The 20827-nt window shown below is 43.1% G+C and overlaps 5 non-coding genes across 5 annotated transcripts; all 5 read left to right on the top strand.

Moving 5' to 3' along the window:
• Nucleotides 1–6273: 6273 nt before the first annotated feature.
• Trnac-gca lies at nt 6274–6345 on the top strand. Its single transcript has one exon. It is a non-coding gene; the product is annotated as a tRNA-Cys (tRNA).
• Nucleotides 6346–11457: 5112 nt separating this feature from the next.
• Trnac-gca lies at nt 11458–11529 on the top strand. The gene has a single exon. It is a non-coding gene; the product is annotated as a tRNA-Cys (tRNA).
• Nucleotides 11530–12613: 1084 nt separating this feature from the next.
• Trnac-gca lies at nt 12614–12685 on the top strand. Its single transcript has one exon. It is a non-coding gene; the product is annotated as a tRNA-Cys (tRNA).
• Nucleotides 12686–13586: 901 nt separating this feature from the next.
• Trnac-gca lies at nt 13587–13658 on the top strand. Its single transcript has one exon. It is a non-coding gene; the product is annotated as a tRNA-Cys (tRNA).
• A 3363-nt stretch (nt 13659–17021) lies between these two features.
• On the top strand, nt 17022–17093 carry Trnac-gca. Its single transcript has one exon. It is a non-coding gene; the product is annotated as a tRNA-Cys (tRNA).
• Nucleotides 17094–20827: the final 3734 nt, after the last annotated feature.

Below are 20827 nucleotides of genomic sequence, written 5' to 3' on the forward strand. Positions count from 1 at the left end.
AGATCTAAACAGAATTCTCAGCAGAAGAATCTCAAGTGACCAAAAGACATTTAAGAGATTGTTCAACATCCTTAATCATCAGGAAAATCAAAATGACAATGAGATACCATCTTACATCTATCAGAATGGCTAAGATAAAAAATACTGAGGACATCTAAAGTTGCAGAGGATGTGGAGTAAGGGGAAATACTCCTCCACTGCTGGTTGGAGTGAAAACTTGTCCAGACACTTTGGAAATCAATATGTCAGTTTCTCAGAAAATTAGAAATAAATCTACCTCAAAACCTAACGATACCACTCATGGACATATACCCAAAGGATACTCAGTCATACCACAAGGACATTTGCTCAACTATGTTCTTTCTTAGCAGCATCATTCATAATAGCCAGAACCTGGAAACAACCTAGATGGCCCTAAACTGAAGAATGAATAGAGAAAATATGGTAAATTTACACAATGGAGGATTATTCAGCTTTAAAAATCAATGTCATTACAGACATCACCTTAGAGTAAAGGGTTGGGGAAAATACACCAATCAAATGGACCTACAAAACGAGTGGGTGTAGCTATCCTAATATCTAACAAAATAGACTTCAACCTAAACTCAGTCAGAAGAGACAAAGAAGGCCATTTCATATTAGTCACAGGAAAAAATCCATCAAGAGGAAATTTCAGTACTGAACATCTATGCCCCAAATACAAGGACACACTCATATGTCAAAAAAAAAAACACTTCTAAAGCTTAAATCATACATTAAACCACACACACTAACAGTGGGAGACTTCAACACTCCACTCTCAACAAAGGACAGGTCAGTCAGACAAAAAATGAACAGAGAAATAAGAGAACTAATGTTATGACTCAAATAAGAGAACAGATGTTATCACTCAAATGGACTTAACAAACATCTATAGAGTATCCCATCCAAATATAAAAGAATATACCTTCTTCTCAGCACCTCATGGAACCTTTTTAAAAATTGACCACATACTAAGTAACAAAACAAACCTCAACAAATATTGGAATAACCCAATGTACCTTATCAGATCACCATGGTTTAAAACTAGAAGTCAACAGCAATACTAATTCCAGAAAACCCACAAACACATGGAAATTAAACAATACTCATCTGAATCATCAATGAGTCAAGGAAGAAATAAAGGGAGAAATTAAAGACTGCCCAAAATTCAATGAAAATGACCACACAACATACCCAAATTTATGGAACACAATGAAAGCAGTGTTAAGAGGAAAGTTCATAGCACTAAACACCTAAATAAAGAAGCTGAAAAAAATCTCACACTAGTGAATTAACAGAACTTTTGAAAACTCTAAAATTAAATGAAGCAAACACACCTAAGAGAACTAGATGGCAGGAAATAATCAAATTGAGAGCTGAAATCAACAAAGTAGAAAAAAGAAAACAAAGAATCAATGAGACAAAGAGTTCTTCGAGAAAATCAACAAAATAGACAAAACTTTATCCAAACTAACCAAAAGGCAGAGAGAGAATATCCAAATTAACAAAATCAGAAATCAAAATGGGGACATAACAACAGACATGGGGGAAATACAGAGATTCATCAGGTCATATTTCAAAAACCTGTACTCCACAAAATTGGAAAACTTAAAGGAAATGGACAATTTTCTGGATAAATATCACTTACCAAAATTAAATCAAGACCAGATAAGCAAATTAAACAGACCTATAACTGCTGAAGAAATAGAAACAGTCATCAAAAGTCTCCCAACCAAAAAAAGCCCAGGACCAGATGGTTTCAGTTCAGAATTCTACAAGACTTTCAAAGAAGAACTAATACCAATACTCCTCAAATTATTCCACACAATAGAAACAGAAGGAACACTACCAAACTCTTTATGAGGCTACAATTACCCTGATACCCAAACCACACAAAGACATTACTAAGAAAGAGAATTACAGACCAATATCACTCATTAACATTGATGTAAAATTACTAAATAAAATACTGGCAAATCGAATCCAAGAACACATCAGAACCATCATCCACTGTGATCAAGTCAGCTTCATCCCAGAGATACAGAGATGTTTCAATATAAGACAATCAGTCAACGTAATCCACCATATAAACAAACTGAAAAACAAAAACCACATGATCATCTCATTAGATGCCAAAAAATCTTTTGACAAAATACAACATCCCTTCATGATAAAGGTCTTGGAGAGAGCAGGGATACAAGGAACATACCTAAACATAATAAAGGCAATATACAACAAGCCAACATCCAACATCAAACTAAATGGAGAGAAACTCCCAGTGATTCTACTGAAATCAGGAACAAGACAAGGTTGTCCACTCTCTTCAAATCTATTCAATATAGTTCTTGAGGTCCTAGCTAGAGCAATAAGACACCAAAAGGAGATCAAAGGGATACAAATTAGAAAAGAAGAAGTCAAACTCTCACTGTTTGCCGATGATATGATAGTTTACATAAGCGATCCCAAAAATTCAACCAAGGAACTCATAAACGCTTTCAGTAATGTAGCAGAATACAAGATTAACTCAAAAAAATCAGTAGCCCTTCTGTATACAGATGATAAATGGGCTGGGGAAGAAATCAGAGAATCAACACCCTTCACAATAGCCACAAATAACATAAGATATCTCAGAGTAACTCTAACCAAACAAGTGGAAGACTTGTTGACAAGAACTTCAAATCTTTGAAGAAAGAAACTGAAGAAGACAGCAGAAAGTGGAAATTTCTCCCATGCTCCTGAGTAGGCAGAATTAACATAGTAAAAAATGGCAATTTTACCAAAAGCAATCTACAGATTCAATGCAATGCCCATCAAAATCCCAGCAAAATTGTTCAAAGACCTTGAAAGAATGGTACTCAACTTCATATGGAAAAGCAGAAAACCCAGGATAGCCAAAACAATCCTGTACAATAAAAGAACTTCTGGAGGCATCACAATCCCTGACTTCAAACTCTACTACAGAGCTACAGTACTGCAGACAGCTTGGTATTGGCATAAGAACAGACAGGGGGACCAATGGAACTGAATAGAAGACCCAGCTATCAATCCACACATCTTTATCACAGTGGATGATGGTTCTGATGTGTTCTTGGATTCGATTTGCCACACATCTTCGAATACCTGATTTTTGATAAAGATGCAAAAAAATATCAAATGAAAAAATGAAAGCGTATTTAACAAGTGGTGCTGGCATAACTGGATATCAACATGTAGAAGAATGAAAATAGACCTATATCTATCACCATGCACAAAACTCAAGTCCAAATGGATCAAAGACCTCAACATTAAGCCAGCCACACTGAACTTTATAGATGAGAAAGTGGGAAATACACTTGAACGCATTGGCACAGGAGACCACTTCCTAAATATCACCCCAGCAGCACAGACACTGAGAGAAACAATTAATAAATGGGACCTCCTGAAACTGAAAAGCTTCTGTAAAACAAAAGGACACAGTCAACAAGACAAAATGACAGCTTACAGAATGGGAAAAATCTTCACTAACTCCAAAATACTCAAAGAACTCAAGAAAATGGTCACCAAAATAACATAAAATCCAATAAAAAAAATGGAGTACAGACTTAAACAGAGAACTCTCAACAGAGGAATCTAAAATGGCTGAAAGATACTTAAGGAAATGTTCAACATCCTTAGTCATCAGAGAAATGCAAATCAAAACAACTTTGAGGTTCCATCTTATACCTGTAAGAATGGCCAAGATCAAAAACACTGATGACAACTTATGCTGGAGAGGTTGTGGGGTAAAGGGAACACTTCTGCATTGCTGGTGGTAATGCAAGCTGGTACAGCCCCTTTGGATGTCAGTGTGGCGATTTCTCAGAAAATTAGGAAACAACCTTCCTCAAGACCCAGAAATATCACTTTTGGTATACCAAAGGATGCTCAATCATGCCACAAGGACATGTGCTCAACCATGTTCATAGAAGATTTGTTTGTCATAGCAAGAACCTGGAAACAACCTAAATGCCCCTTGACTGAAGAATGGATAAGGGAAATGTGGTACATTTACACAATGGAGTACCACACAGCAGAAAAATAACGACAGCTTGAATTTTGCAGGAAAATGGATGGAGCTAGAAAACATTATTTTGAGTGAGGTAACACAGACACAGAAAAATAATCATGTACTCACTCATAGGTGGTTTTTAAACATAAAGCAAAGAAAACCAGCCTGCAAACCACAATCCCAGAGAACCTAGACAACAATGAGGACCCTAAGAGAGACGTACATAGATCTAATCTACATGGGAAGTAGAAAAAGACAAGATATCCTAGTAGATTGGGAGCATGGGGACCTTGAGGGAGAGTATAAGGGGGGAGGGGAGAGGCAGGGAAGGGAGCAGAGAAAAATGCAGAGCTCAATAAAAATCAATTTAAAAAAGGAAAAAAAAATTAAAGTAGGTAACAAAAAAATCAATGATGTACAATTTGCAGGCAAATAGATGAAACTAGAAATAAAAAACAACTTGAGTGAGGTAACCCAGACTCAGAAATACAAACCTGGTGTGGACTCACTCGTACACGGATATTAGATGTAAAGCAAAGGATAACCAGACTATAATCCGCAGCTTCAAAGAAGCTAGGTAACAAGGAAGACCCTAAGAGGGATGCATGGATCGCCCTGGGAAGGGGAATTAGATAAACTCTCCTGGATAAACTGGGGGAGGCAGATGGTAAAAGGGAGGGGATGGAAGATGAGAACATGAGGGAATGGGGTGGCTGAGGTGGGAGGGATGATGTGGGAGAATAGTGAAAGAGAGATCTTGATATAGAGAGCTACTATGGGGTAAGGGGAAAACCTGGTGCTAGGGAATTCCCTGATCATCTTATGCCAATCACTAAAGGGTGCTTTAGACTCCCTGATCCTCCCCTGTTCTGTCTCCATACACTGCATCCTCTAGCTGTGGTCTTCTCTTAGATCTTGGCATTTGGGTGGTCTTCTAGCCTCATTGTGATGGAGCAAAGGAAAGGTCCACATGGGAGAGATACCTGACCCCTCTTCAGTGCAGTCTGAGGGCTGAGCTCTGAGTCTCTCTGTACCTGGTCCCTGCAGATGCTGAGCTGATGGTTTGGGGCAAGCATGGGGCCAAAAATCTCTCTGATTTTGAGATTTTCTTTAAAATATAGGACAACCCCCTCCCCCCCCCCCCATAAGTCAGGAGAGCTTAGAATGAAAAACACAGAAATGATTCCCAGTACAGGCTTCTGCTGAGGGCCCGAGTGAGGTGGAGAGAGAACAACAATGGTGGGGAACCTGGAGGCAAAACCACAGGAGGGAGGTAGGGCAGGACTCCAGCCCTGCACGGGGATTCTTCTACCGAGACTGCACATTGCTGAGCAGCAAAGGCGACAGTGTGCTGGGCATGCATGGGTGCTGGGCTCCTGAGATAGGTCTGTAGGGAAGGACACGATAAACCAAGCCTGATAGAGTCCTGTCTGAAGGCAGTGGTTCAGGTCCCTGAGGGCATTGGAGATGAGAAGTCACCATGTACAGTACATCCCTGGGCGGGGCAGTGCAGGTGACCTGTGCTACGGGAGTCTACACAGGTACAAGGGTAAAACTTTGGAAGTTTTGTCAGTTAAGCCCTGCTCCAAGACTCTGTCACCTGCTGATCATATGTCCACTGTCCTGTGTCATGCTTTAGTGCCCATGGCTCCAGAGTCCTTGGTCATTTCCCCAGACTCTGCTTTGACTCAGTTATTAAGCAGGAGTGCTTTATTTGTTCTTTACGTAACCATTGTCTTTTTCTTTTATATCTACAGTATGGAAAGGCTCGGGGTGGTGGGTGGGAGGAATAACATCAAACAGTGTGTCAGTCAGAATTGTCCACAGAGCTTGCTAGAGACACATCAGACCCCGGGTCCTTCCCGAGAGTCTGACCAAGGAGTTCCCAGTGGACAGAGAACTTTCCCTTTTGTCCACTCCCATATCCCACTCACCTCCAATCAGCCAAGCAGTCAGTGTGTTTGCATGTGGCTCCTTTGATTGGGTTGAAGACGGCTGTAGCAGCAGGCCTCCTGAATTTACTGTCCCTGGCTCAGCTAGTATCTAAGGTAGGAGGATGCTGGTCATTCATGAGGACAGGGCAGTCATGTGCAGAGGCAGCTCAGGGCTGGGCCTCCTAGGAGGAGGCAGATGATGGCAGGGCACTGGCAAGTGTACCTGTGATGTTAACAGTCAGAGAGTGGCCATGTAAGTTCTGAGTGCCTGTGAGACATTAATAAGCAGGTGGGGGTATAGCTCAGGGGTAGAGCATTTGACTGCAGATCAAGAGGTCCCTGGTTCAAATCCAGGTGCCCCCTTGCTTAAATATTTTGGCACTTAACTTACCACATTTACCTTGGAGAATTCTCGTGAAGCTAGGAGGTCTTTTCTAGTTGGGAGTTTTCTCAAATAATCACAAATCCTCCCCCTCTGGGCCTCATAACTCAGGGTGTGTGTAGCTTAGCTCCATAGCCCACTAGAGTTCCCCAAGGTCCCAAAACCCACAAGGCTCCCAAGCCCTCACCTGAGCACCGTACGTGCTCACTGTAGTGTCTTTCCCACCTCCATGCATCTCCCTGCTTGCACTTCCCACTCCACTCCTCACTTCTGTCCTGTTTTCTGACCACAGAGAGATCAGCTTTACTCTGCTTCAGTTGGGCACTGCGAGATGAAGTGTGTTCTAAATACACAGTTTCCATCTGGGAGTCTATTTGACAGGAAGGGCTGTGGCTATATATTAATGATAAGCTCAGAACCAGCTGACTCCTGCGTCCTTAGTGTGTTTGCCTGTGGAAGGGCAGGCAAGCCAGACTGGAGCAGCTCAGGAAAGAGATTATTAGGGTACCTCAGAAGCCAGCCTGGTACTATGGGTTCCCCTAACAGTCAAGAGCCAGGGCAGGAGCCCATACTAGTTGCACAAAGTTTGTGATCTCCATCCCCATTTGCCCGCTTCCCTGGGCACAGAATTTGTGACATTGAACTACAGTTTAATAAAGAAATTTTCGACTGAGCAGTGCATGTGGAGGCTTGAACCAGAGAACGCTGTCTGCATCTGATCCTTAGATCCGAGCTATTACCTACTCCGATAGCCAGCCAATAAATGGGTTTTTCTTTCTAATTAGTTTTTTATGTGTAAAGCCACACTGCAGCTTCACCCTCCTCAGTAAGCAGGCTGATTCATTGGGTACAGGCAACCCTGGTAGACTGGATGCCAATCTCTGTTTCTGTCACATGCTTCTCTTCAACCTCACCCTCAAGAGGCCCTGCCTGAAGCCGTCAGATACTGAAGCCCTGCCAGCTCTCTCCCTCATCTCTGAGTGTAACCTGAAATAAAATCTAGAGAGCCGTGGAGTTACTAGGTGTCGGTACTCAGCCCCCTCAATTAACAACCTGTGTCTGGGAGTGGGTGGCTACAGAGACTAAGGAGACGTGGCCATGACACTTCATCCTTGTCCTATTTTGGTGGACTCTGGTCTAGTGAGAATGATGTGCAACACAAAATCCTACGAGATGTAATGGGAGGAGAGTAGCGGCGCAGGGCAGGGCTGACCGGGCTGGACTTAGTCACAGCCGGCAGAGATGGCAAGGGTTAGTGAACTAGAGTTGCGACCCTATTGCTGAAGGCAGGGCACATTTTTGTCACAGGAAATAGAGTAACAAGCAGGAACTTATCTGAGAACTTTCTCTCTGGAGGCTGGTTTTCCTAGTTCTGGAAGGAGCCACACAGCTGCCGGAGGAGAACAAATATTGACAGTGTCCCTGCGAGGAACCCTACATTCCCCAGTACTGACCTACCACGCAAGGTGTGCCCACTTGGCATGAGTCTATGGGTGTATCAAAATGCTTTGGATTGGTTTTAAGGTTTTGATTGAGGCCTGCTCCACAGGAAGGAGTTCCAGCCTGGTACTGCAAACCTGGACAAAAGCCCAGGGCTTGGGAGGTCACAGGTCCTAGGCAGGAATCTACTACTATTGTTTTGATAAATGAAATGTTGTCAAACTGTCCTTTAAATATGTTTATACTGCTAGATTAATGCTTCTTCCCCTCCGCCTTGGCAGGAAAAGCTTCTCTCTTTAGTGATCAGAAGTTAATGCAGACTCATACCTGGCCAAAGTGCTAAGTATATGTGACTGTTGAGTATTCAGACTTAAATTGGACATCTGCATCAACTCCTGACTGAAACCAGCAGGTCATTCTTTAGCGACAGGACCCTAAGTGGGAGAACCAGGGAAGGAGAAGATGAAGAAGATAGATAGTTGGGGTCAATAGGTCTTGCACAAACGATGTTTTATGCCAAGCAAGTTTATTAAGAAGCACAATATCTTGTATACTGTTTTCAGAGGAAAATTGAGCCAAGGTCAGCAGAAAGCTAAATCAAACAATGTTGGCAAAGAGAACACAGGATACCTTAGACACAACTGCCTGAGGACTGATAACCACCGCCCTTAAAGGGGGAAATCCGGGTTCCTAGGAGCTGAAACCTTAATTCCTTCGAGGCTCTGGCTCCAGCCCCAGAGTAGACCTTACCAAGTCTGCCCCTACGCAAGAACCCGGAACGAGGGTCCCCCTTTTTATCGGGCATCTGACAAAGCCTTGGGTACATCTGGCTCCCAATGAACTTCTCTCTCCAAAGCTCACCTCAGAGGATGAGCAGAAAACAATGTAAGAGCTGAAGAATGGGGAGGAGCGCTGTCATTCTGTCTTCTGAACAAGACATGGCCATTGTACCATGAACTCACTACAGCTATGGCACCTGTACAAGATCAAGTCAGAAAGATAAGTCAACAGGCAGTACCAATAGGACTCAGTAGGTTATTAACAGAGGAAATGAGAGAACATGGAGCAGGGAGAAGGGTGTGTTGGGGCTCCTACAGGGAGTAGGAGGGGGAGATGGGATATATATGATCAAGATACATTGTTTATATGTATGTTTATATGTATGTAATTATCAAAGAATAAAAGACATTTTTTAAAGATGAGAGTGTAGACAGCATATAGGAAATTTCCACCTGACAGACAGTGGGAAAAAAGGAATAGTATATAGAGAGCTTTCTAGAACCCAAAGGGGTGTGGGGGGATATGATGCATATAAGGGTCAGAGTTTAATGATTAGATGGAGAGGTATCTTTCTAAGAGATAGATTGGAGTTCAGACTTTGTTTTGGGAGCCCCAGGCAGTTCGGCACCAGTTGTACAGGAGCATCAAGGTGGATCATTCATTTGAGATTTCTTAGGACATATGACAGACAGTAGTTTGGAACTATCCAAAAAATAAAAACCCAGGTATAAATGGAGACCTCATTTTTGTTTCCCAGTCACCCCGACCTGAATAATTACACAAAAACTATATAAATTACAACACTTTTTAGCCAATGACTCAGGCATATTCCTAGCTAGCTCCTATATCTTAAATGAACCCATTTCTATTAATCTGTGTATCATCACAAGGCTGTGGTTTCCCAATAAATTTCTAGTGTCTTTCTCCTTCAGCATTTACATGGTGTCTCCCTGACTCCGCCTTCTTTCCTCCTCTATCTCTGCTTGGATTTCCCACCTTGCTGTATTCTGCCCTGCCATAGGCCAAAGCAGATTCTTTATTAACCAATGGTAATAAAACATATTCACAGAATAGAGAGGGGGAATCCCACATCACCCAGGATATGGTACTTGTATTACTTTTTAAATCAAAAGAAATAAAAATTATGGATAACTAATGAGGACATTAAAATTACATGTCATTAAAATATTACCATCATGTCTGAGCAATGGTGGTACATGCCTTTAATCCTAGCACTCTGGAGGCAGAGGCAGGCAACTCTCTGTGAGTTCGAGGCCAGCCTGATCTACAAGAGCTAGTTCCAGGACAGACTCCAAGGCTACAGAGAAACCCTGTCTTGAAAAACCGAAATAAAAATATTACTGTCACTAAAATAAATAAACAAAACCCCCACAGTGTAAGATTGTGTTATGTATACCAAAAGTTTCAGAAAGAACTTAGACAAACAATTACAGGAAATTTTTAAAAAGGAGGGAGACTTATCTCAACTTATTTATAAGTCTCATTAAGGATACTGTGAAAACCATCAAAGAGTATAAGAAAAACAAGACAACAGGCCAGTCTTACTTATTAAACCTGTATTTTCTAAACCATAAACAAAAATTTTAATAAATAAAATTCAGCATTGTATTAAAAAGAGTAACAGGTATTAACAAGGCTAACATTAGTTGAGGAGTGCAAGGTCGGTTCACCTTAGAAAGCTCTGAATTCGTACTGTGCTACCTCATACTTTATAGCAAATGACTCTGATCTACACAGGTCCTGAGCACATTTCTGGGCATGCAGGCCAAATGGTAACTTTAGCACTTAATGACTAAAGTATGTTCATGTTGCAGAACATGCAACATGCTAAAAACATCAAGGAAACAACACTCTGTCCCATGAACAGCCTTGGCAAATACTGCTGGAAGGTTGTAGCTGAACATACCAGCTCTCTTTGAAGGAGGGTGACCTGAGGCATCCTGTATGGTTCAGACTTGGAATAAAGCCCTAGATACGTATGATAGATAAATGCTTCATCTCCCACATATATTTGCCTTTCTTCCTTTCCTGGCATAACTTAACAATCCTCTACCCGTGTTTCCTAGATTTTTCTGCAAAGCGAAATTACTTGCTGTCAAATTCTAATTTCAATATCTCCTTGTAAAGAAATGCAAACTAATATACCAGATTAATGAGAAAATGATGTGATTATAAAATAGATAGAAGACATCCAATCAGATGTAACATACACCATGATTTATTTATTCTAAAGTACAGTTAGTAAGAGCCTATAAACTGATGCAAGAACAGGCTAGGAATCTAACAGAGGAGAAAAGCTATGTTATACAGACACCCCTATGTACACACACTTTCTCAGATGGAATAGGGCTTTGTCCACCACCCACTCGGGGCACATGGGTTAGCCTTGTAATAGTTCTTGGCCCTAGATCTTTGTGACTATTGATCCTTTAACAGTTTGGGGATTCCAAAGTCTACTTCCAACTATTTATTGGAGGGGTTTATTCTTCATCGTTTTCTGTTTGTGTTTACTAAATGAGAGTAAGGCCTGGCTTTGTCATCACATCTGAGAGGAGAAACACCCCAGTTCCTGTTTGTAGGTCACACCCTGATGAACTCAAAGCTTGACTCTCAGAATCATCTTAGCCAGTGTTGGTGCCTCTCCAGGACTGTCCAACACTGGAGACTGAAGCCTGGGAGAACATAGGCTAGAGGGTTTTTAAGGAAGGAAGCCTGTGACTTTTTATTCAGGAGAGTGATGTATTTCCTCTGACTTTAGCCTAGGAGTTCCAAAGTGATGATGCATAGGGTACGAGTGATGTGGGTGTAACTCTGGAAGTGAAGGATATTAATTAAGCTGTATATTAATAACAGGGGGTATAGCTCAGGGGTAGAGCATTTGACTGCAGATCAAGAGGTCCCTGGTTCAAATCCAGGTGCCCCCTACTCAAACCTAGTTTTTTTTAACCTTTTTTATATAGATACTGAATTTTAATTTCTTTCTTCCTTACTATACAACAGAATGTGATTTTCCATTCTTATACTGTCTCAAGCCTGTGAAACCTGTCCACATTTTAAGAACCATCAGTGGTGGCCCTCTGTGAAGAAATGACTGCTTTTAGCCCCACAATAGGGTAGGCAACAACCTAGCCCTCTACCCAGCCAGGTTCCCCTGACTCAAATTACATGTGCTGGGTATGATATCCAACATGCGAAGTCAACAGCTTACATGAATTCTTCAGTCGTATGACACACATTGGAGAGATTCAAAGAGTGTATATTATTTATATTGAAAGGTACATTTCCTAGCTAGTTGAAATAATCAAGTAAGTTATTGCCCAAAGAATAAAACACAGTTGTTTTCCTGAATGACTCTTGCATATCATGATTCATTGTCAGGTTGACCTCCATGGCCTCCTTCCCGTAATCACTATCCCAGTGGGCAAGGCCCCTTTGGAGGATAGTTCTCACTGTGTATCATGCAGTCTGTGGGGTCTTTGGACTTCAGAGGCAGCCAGAAGTGTCCCATGGAAGAGAGCCCTGACCCGACTTGACTGCATCCTGGTGCCGAGCTCTGGGTGTTATAAAGCCTGCTTTCATGTTGGTTTCTGTTCTCACAGCAGGGCTGAACTGACAGGTCATGAACTCTCCAGTAAAATATCTCCCTTTCAAACCCGGGACTCAGAAATGAGAAAGGCAGAGAGTAAACGTCCGAAAACGAGTTCTACGTGAATGGGCAGCACTTGAGAGTGAGGTCAAGAGGGTGGCGTAAGCTTTGGGGGATGTGACAGAAGATATTAGAAGGGAAGGAGAGAGGTGGACTCAATTTTCCAAACTGAGGTGCCCCACAGGACCCGGGGAGGAGGCTGGAGGGCCCTGGGTAGGGCAGATTTCTAGACTAGTCAAGGCTGGGCCTCATAGGAGGAAGGAAATTATGGCAGAGCACTGGCAAGTGTACATGTCAGATGTCAACAGCCAGGGAGTGGCCATGCAGTTTTAGAATATTTATTAGATATGTATAAAACAGGTGGGGGCATAGCTCAGGGGTAGAGCATTTGACTGCAGATCAAGAGGTCCCCGGTTCAAATCCGGGTGCCCCCTTGACTTTTTTTTTCAATGAATAGATTGTTTCTAGTCCTGCTTTTTTTTTTTATCCACATTGAATTCTGCATGGGAATTTGGTGAGAGAAGACAACAGTGGCAGATAGGATACACTGGTCTGGATATGTGTGTTTAATCAAGGCTGTCCAGAGAGAATAAGGCAGAAGGGTGAAGGGAGACAAAGATAGGGATAAGAGAACATTTTTATCTGGGCACCCCACAGTCCATAGAAGGTGACATTTCCTCTTCTTTAGAGACATGAGTGGTGTTTTTTTCTCTTAAGACTTCAACAGCTACAAAGCCCACTAATATACCTTATTGAGAGCAATGGGATTTTCTCAAAGTCTACAAAAATATGGTCACATCCCCAAAATACATATATATCCAATATGTGTATTTGGCCAGACTTCTGGTCTTGACAGCCTCATCAAGTTGATCATGACATTATTTAGTATAACAGGTAACGCCTTGGCCAATGGCATGTCCTCAAGTAAGGTCATGAGTGTCAGGAAGTTGCACAGATGATGGGTGGCTTCGGATCATCCCAGAGGATAAAGCTCAGACTATATAGCAGCCAATGACTATGGCTAATGTTCATGGTGCAACTTCATTGACCCTATAACCAAACTGGCTAAAGTTCTGGTCCCTGGCTTCCTTCATGCTTCATGAAGCTGTGACTCCATGCCTCCCTTTGTGCATGAACTACTCACATTCCTGCCAATGACTCTCTGTCTCCATTAGCCTGAGATTACTGAATTATTGACACCGCTGAAAAGGAGAGCAAAGGCTGATCCTGCAGCAGCCAGGCTCTTGTATCAGGGGCTTCTGTGCTTCCTTAGTTTCTTTATGTGGGTGTAACTCTGGAAGTGAAAGGTATTAATTAAGTTGTATATTAATAACAGGGGGTATAGCTCAGGGGTAGAGCATTTGACTGCAGATCAAGAGGTCCCTGGTTCAAATCCAGGTGCCCCCTACTCATACCTTGTTTTTGACCTTTTAAAATATAGATACCTAAGTTTTAATTCCTTCTTCATTACTATACAGCAGTGTCTGCTATGGCAGCTTTTGAGAATTGGTCTTGTCCTTTCACCATGTGGGTCCTGGGGATCAAACTCAGCCTTGACAGCAACTGTCTTTACCACTGAGCCATTTTGGCAACTTGAGTGTTTGTTTGTTTGTTTTTAATCAAACTATCTGCAGTGGTGAATATTGACTGTCAACCAGACAGGATCTAGGATCTCTTAGGAGGCAAGCCTCGTGGCATACCCATGGAAACTAACCACAATTAGCCTAACAAACCTATGAGGGGCTGTCTAAGTTAAGCTATTGGCAACTGAGGTGACACCATACCCTGGGTTGGGGTGCTGGAGAAAGCAAGCTGAGCACCAGCATGTCTCATTCTCTGCTTCCCAACTGCAGGTGCAGTGTGGCCCGATGCCTCAGGCTCCTGCCACCATGCTACAATGAAGTGTTTTCTTGCAAACTGCAACCTAAAATAAACCTGTCCTTCCTTAAGTAAAGTTTTTCAGATATTTGACCAAAGCAATGAGAAAAGTAACTAATATACTATGGTTTAAAAAGTTAAAATGGAGGTGAGTAGGGTTAAATAACTGCCTGTGATGGAAGTGAGTGGGGTGGTCACTCCTGTGATGGAGGTGAGTGGAGTGATCACTCCTGTGATGGAGGTGAGTGGAGTGGTCACTCCTGTGATGGAGGTGAGTGGGGTGGTCACTCCTGTGATGGAGGTGAGTGGGGTGGTCACTCCTGTGATGGAAGTGAGTGGGGTGGTCACTCCTGTGATGGAGGTGAGTGGGGTGGTCACTCCTGTGATGGAGGTGAGTGGGGTGGTCACTCCTGTGATGGAGGTGAGTGGGGTGGTCACTCCTGTGATGGAGGTGAGTGGGGTGGTCACTCCTGTGATGGAGGTGAGTGGGGTGGTCACTCCTGTGGTGGAGGTGAGTGGGGTGGTCACTCCTGTGGTGGAGGTGAGTGGGGTGGTCACTCCTGTGATGGAGGTGAGTGGGGTGGTCACTCCTGTGATGGAGGTGAGTGGGGTGGTCACTCCTGTGATGGAGGTGAGTGGGGTGGTCACTCCTGTGGTGGAGGTGAGTGGGGTGGTCACTCCTGTGGTGGAGGTGAGTGGGGTGGTCACTCCTGTGCTGGAGGTGAGTGGGGTGGTCACTCCTGTGATGGAGGTGAGTGGGGTGGTCACTCCTGTGATGGAGGTGAGTGGGGTGGTCACTCCTGTGATGGAGGTGAGTGGGGTGGTCACTCCTGTGATGGAGGTGAGTGGGGTGGTCACTCCTGTGATGGAGGTGAGTGGGGTGGTCACTCCTGTGATGGAGGTGAGTGGGGTGGTCACTCCTGTGATGGAGGTGAGTGGGGTGATCACTGCTGTAATGGAGGTGAGTGGCATGGTCATTCCTGTAATCCCCACACTCCTGTAATTTCAGGGGGCTGAGAAAGGAGGAGGAAGGATTTTTTAAGAAAAACTTGAGTTACATTCTGTGTCCCCTTATCTAAAATCCAAAACAGGCTATGTATTAAAAAAACAATGACAATCATCCTACAAAGACATGTGCTCAGCTATGTTCATAGCAGCATTGTTTGTCATAGCCAATACCTAGAAACAACCTAAATGCTCTTTGACCAAAGAATGGATAAGGAAAATGTGGTATCTCTACATAATGGAGTACTACACAGCAGAAAAAAATAACGACATCTTGAATTTTGCAGGAAAATGGATGGAGCTCAAAAACATCATTTTGAGTGGGGTAACCCAGACACAGGAAGACAATTATCACATGTACTCCCTCATAAGTGGTTTTTAAACATAAATCAAAGAAAACCAGCCCACAAATCACAATCTCAGAGAACCTAGACAACAATGAGGACCCTGAGAGAGACATACATAGATCTAATCTACATGGGAAGTAGAAAAAGACAAGATCTCCTGAGTAAATTGGTTGCATGGGAACCTTGAGAGAGGGTTGAAGGGAAGGGGGGAGCTCAATAAAAACAATAAAAAAAAAGAACAAAGCAAACTAAGCTCTCATTCACATAGCAGCAGTGCCCTTTCCTTGTGAAATGGTCTCACCGGACTATCCTTCCCTGATTGTGCCCAGGACCCATTTTATTTTCATGTTTGTGTTGTCTTCTGTCCTATGCGTGTGCCATCGCCTTTTCAATAATAACCTCTGAGGAACATGCAGACAGCACTAGTTCTTTGCTGATTAAAATCAGGATGCAACGAATCTCAACATCTGAATACACCTATGTGACTACCTCTAAAAGAAAAATCTCTACAAATCTACTAATGGAACAAGTTTTTACAAGGAACTAAAAGCAAAAACAATAAAAAAAAATCCACACAACCTCACTAAGTAGTCTAGGCTAACCTCAAACTCAGAATCCTGCCTAAGTCTTTGAGTGTTATTATCTCCACCATACCTGGCTAACTATTTTTCTTTTAATAAAAGCAATATGCTTGATATGAACATTTAAAATATAAACAACAGTGCATTCTTAAAAGTTGGACTTCTCCGTAATTCCACTCACATGAATTCTGTATTGTGCCTGTGTGTAGACAGAAGCTGCTTGTTTGTTTCCCAGCCACCAAGACATGAATAATAACACAGAAACTATATTATTTACAACACTGTTTGGCCAATAGCTTAGGCATATTTTTAGCTAACTCTTACATCTTAAATTAACCCATAATTCTTGTCTGTGTTAGCCATGTGACTTGGTATCTTTTATCAGTGAGGCATTCTCTTCTTGCTTCCTCTGTGTCTGGGTAATGACTGCAGACTGAGCCTTTCCTTTTCCCAGAATTCTCCTCTTCTGTTCTACCTGCCTATACTTCCTGCCTGGCTACTGGCCAATCAGTGTTTTATTAAACCAATATAAGTGACAAATCTTCGTAGGGTACAAGACCATTGTCCCACAGTACCTATATGCTTGACAAATTATCAGAACACTTGGTTTTTTATTAAATAAACATCAAGTCAAAAGCTCTAAAATATTGTTCCTTGCAGAGGAAGATCCTGGCATGTAGTGACTGTCAGGTACCCACCCCAGGACAGCTGATATGGTCAGTACTCCACCATTGCTACTGTTGAAGATAAATCTTTGGCTGGTTTAAGGGCATTCTCAGTTGTATAACTCAACAAACCAGGGGGCTGAAATCAGACATCATGAGAAGTAGTGAAGAACACTTTCACAAGAGGGAAGCAGAATCCAGAGAGGGCCTGCAGCACCATCCAGCTTATAGGACTGCCTTGTTTATGGTATACCAGTCAGGTAAAGGCTATTAATTATACCTCCTTGTAAGCCAGGGGGTATAGCTCAGGGGTAGAGCATTTGACTGCAGATCAAGAGGTCCCTGGTTCAAATCCAGGTGCCCCCTTCAAGTGCTTCTTTTGCCTCCCCAATTTGGAGCCATCCTCACTAGAATTGTCTTCAGTCATTCTTTTTTTTTTCAGCATATTTTAATTTTTTCTTTGGGAATTTCATATCATGTACCCCAATTACACTCACTTCCTGGTTCTCCCATGCCCACCTCCACCTTCATGACTCCCCTCCCCAATTTTTTTAAATAGAAATTTTTTACAGTCCAGTCTGTGTTACTATATACTCACTGGAGCATGGTCAAACTCTCTGTGGCCTGATCTTTAAATAAAACTGAGTCATTCCCCTTCTGCCCCCTGCCAGAAGCCATTAGTTATGGAGAGCTACACTTCAGCATCCTTATCACTCTTTTTAAGAGTTCTATTTGATAGCTTCCTGTATAGGCTGCTACTTTTGGGAGTGAGGGGTGCTTGGGAGGGTAGGGCTGTTAGGAAGCCTTCCATGTCCCTCTTTTTCAACTGTGTCTGCAGTCATCGATATCACTGCCAAAGAAGCTTGCTTGCTCTTTTCAGCCAGCATACACACTGATCATGGGCTTCTACATGGTTCCTGGTGACAGTACAGACCACGAACACAGCCCCCAACTGTAGCGGGACCGCGGACCCAGACATGGACCCACACATAGCCCTTGGAGGCAGTCTGGATAATGGGCATCAACATGGCTTCAGGCTGCAACACAGACCGTGGGCATCTGCATGGCCTTTGGTGATAATACAGGCCATGGACATCAACACAGATGGTGACCATAGTAGGACCATGGACCCAGACATGGCCCTCAATGGCAGCACAGACCCAGAAATCGCCATGGCCTCAGGTGGTAATGCAGGCTACTCACATTAATAAGGTCTCCAGTGGCAGCAGTGAATTGGGGTTCAACCTGAAGATCCAAAAAGCAAAGCAGCCAGCCACTGGCTTTTATCTTGGCCTCGGTATGGAATGGTGATTCTGCTTCAGGGAATATCAGAATGAGACTGTCTCTGAGAGCTGATTCCTCCCATTTATTTAATCCTCTCTAGGGCTGGGATTAAGGGCATGCACCACCCAGTTTCTGTGGCAAACTAGTGTGGCTACTGGGATTAAAGGTGTATGTTATCACCGCCTGGTCTGTAAGGCTGACTAGTGGGGCTGTTTTACTCTCAGGTCTTCAGGCAGCCTTTATTATTAAAATGCAAATGAAATTCCACCACACAGCAGAGTCTCCAGCCCCTCTTTGTCAGTCTTCTCTATGTCCCTCTAACACACTGAGTGGCAGTTCACACCTCTACCTGGTTCCTCACCTCTCTGAGTCCATACTCTGAGCTTTGTGACACTTTCTCCCTCTCTTGGTAGCCAGAAACTTCTATATCCTGTGTGTTAAGCTTGTGAGTTGAATCAGTCACAGTCAAATAGGAGATAAAAGGCCAGTGGTTGAGCAGGGAGAATTATACAGAGTGTAGAGATACAAAGAAAGCTCTAAATAATTCTGTAGGAGTGTGAGACCCAAGCAAGGCCAAATGAGAACAGCAAGCATCCAAGCAAAGGGTCAGCCTCCTGGAGAAGGTTTTGTTTGTTTCCAGCTACAGCTTTGGGTTAGTATACAAAGTTCAGGGTTTCACCACAGGGTAGTGACTCCATACGTGTGAGTCCTTACACTTTGTCCACTTTTGTTCCCTTCCCTACCTCCATCCACATTCCTACTCAGGTTCCGTTCATTCATCCTCAAATTACTCCCAGCTCCTTCTTTCTCATTATGTGTCCCATTACTCCATTCACCCCTTCATTAAGATCATTTCCTCCCCCTCATAATCACTTTTCTAGTTTCATGACCTACACACACACACACACACACACACACACACACCCATGTCTAGAGGTGTGACAAGGACTTTCTGAATCCACAACCATGTATAAAGCACACTGAAACCTTACCCAGAGAATACACAGGAATTACAGATGCCTGTCCAGTGTCTACCTGTTTAGTTGTGGGCAGGCACCACCTCATTACCAATCCTTGTCTCTGATAATTGGATAATTGTTTCAAATAGTGTATGCAACCTCATTTTCTCTTGCTCACCTGAGTGTGCCTGTGGGTTGTCAGACCCTGGGTATCCTGGATTCTAATTTCTCTTCTGTTTCTGAACAAACTCATTTTGTCAAGCCTCTCTCCGTGTCACCCTTTTTGGTCAATAAAAAGCCCAGTCTAGATCATTCTATTCACATCCCAATTGCAGACTCACAGGCACCAAGACAGATGGGTGTATTTTGTGACACTAGATTTCCCCATGGCTTGTTATGCAACATCACTGTGAATAAGACTGCCAAATGCTGGAATGGGTTTATGGAGGGGTTCTTTCTGGGACAAATCCCCAAATACACGACTTTCTGTGCAGCAGGGCATGGCAAGCAATCTGTTCCTTCAGCTGCAGGAATGGGGAGGAAGCTATGTTGAGAGCAGGAAGACAGCAGCCTGTGAAAGCCTGGAAAGCAGAGGGTGCCCTTGATGGTGCAGAGCAGAGCAGGGGATGTTGGGCAAAGGACTCATTGCATGAACTACTTGCTGCAGGCTGCATTTGACAAAGTGTCTCCAAAAATATCTGAATTCAGATGAGAACTGTCTTGCTTTATAAGCAGAATTCAAGGATGGTATGGATTACTCAGAAATTGCATAGTTGAGAAAATAAAATTGATCTGTCTAAAATCACCATATCAGTTTAGGAGAAAGACAACTTGGTGCCTTGCATAGATAGACACAACCTCAAGGAAAAAACCAACTCAACTTGTGACATAAAAGCCCTTTATCCAGACTACTGAAATCACCATGGTGGTACCAGCTGATCCTCGCATTGGACAAGTATTTTTCGGAAGAAGAAGGGTGCAGTCCCATAAGGACCAGATGTGCCCAAATACTTACAACTGAGCCAGAGAAAAGCAGTACCAAAGAGGAGTGTGGTGATAGCTATTGGGAATGGAACCAAATTCATAAGCAGCCCACGAGTTTCCTGAGAGCCTGTGTTAGCCAGGCTTCGGTGCTGCTGTGTCCAGATACCCTAGGACGACATCTTAAAGGAGGAAGGTGGGTTCTGCTTATGATCACAGGGTTTCTGCTCTCACGGCGGGGGTGGAAAGCATGTGCGGAGCAGAACAGCTGACATCATGGTGGCTGGAGAACAGGACTACAGGAAGGTGCTGGGACAAGATGTACTGCTTCTTATAGGGTGGGGCTGCTGTTTCAGTGTCTTCCCCTAACTCTATACTATGGGAGTTCACAGAAGGGTAAGTCCTGTGTTAGCTCAGAGCCACCACGAGCTAACTGACTCTAGGAACTGCCTTCTAGTCAACCTCAGTATCTTAGTGTTTTTTCCATCCCTTCAAGCTGTATTTCCAGAAGTGTGAGCAAACTGCTCCAAAGGAAATAAGAAGGACTGCTGTGTCAGAGACATTACACACTTGAGAGACAGGCAAGATAACTTCTCGGCCATCAGAAATCACATATTTCTAGTGATATTTTCAGGTATTTTAAAGGATGGTGGGAAAGGAATGTTTTAAGATGGCAGAGCCAAGAGTCATGTAGAATGATGGAGAGGACCACTCCTGTGTGGCAAAGCAAGGATCTAATAAAGGAAAATTTCTAATTCTGGGGTATGTTTTGCTCTGTTACTTTGGGGGTAGTTTATCCTGTGTTAAGAAAGTGCTCAATGTGCTCAAAGTGCTGGAAGTGCTCAAAGTGACATGAACAAGGGGACACGGGGACAC

The sequence above is a fragment of the Microtus oregoni genome, unplaced genomic scaffold (genome assembly GCF_018167655.1).
Source record: "Microtus oregoni isolate MIOR12 unplaced genomic scaffold, Mior012 000064F_ref0000363, whole genome shotgun sequence".
Taxonomy (NCBI): domain Eukaryota; kingdom Metazoa; phylum Chordata; class Mammalia; order Rodentia; family Cricetidae; genus Microtus; species Microtus oregoni.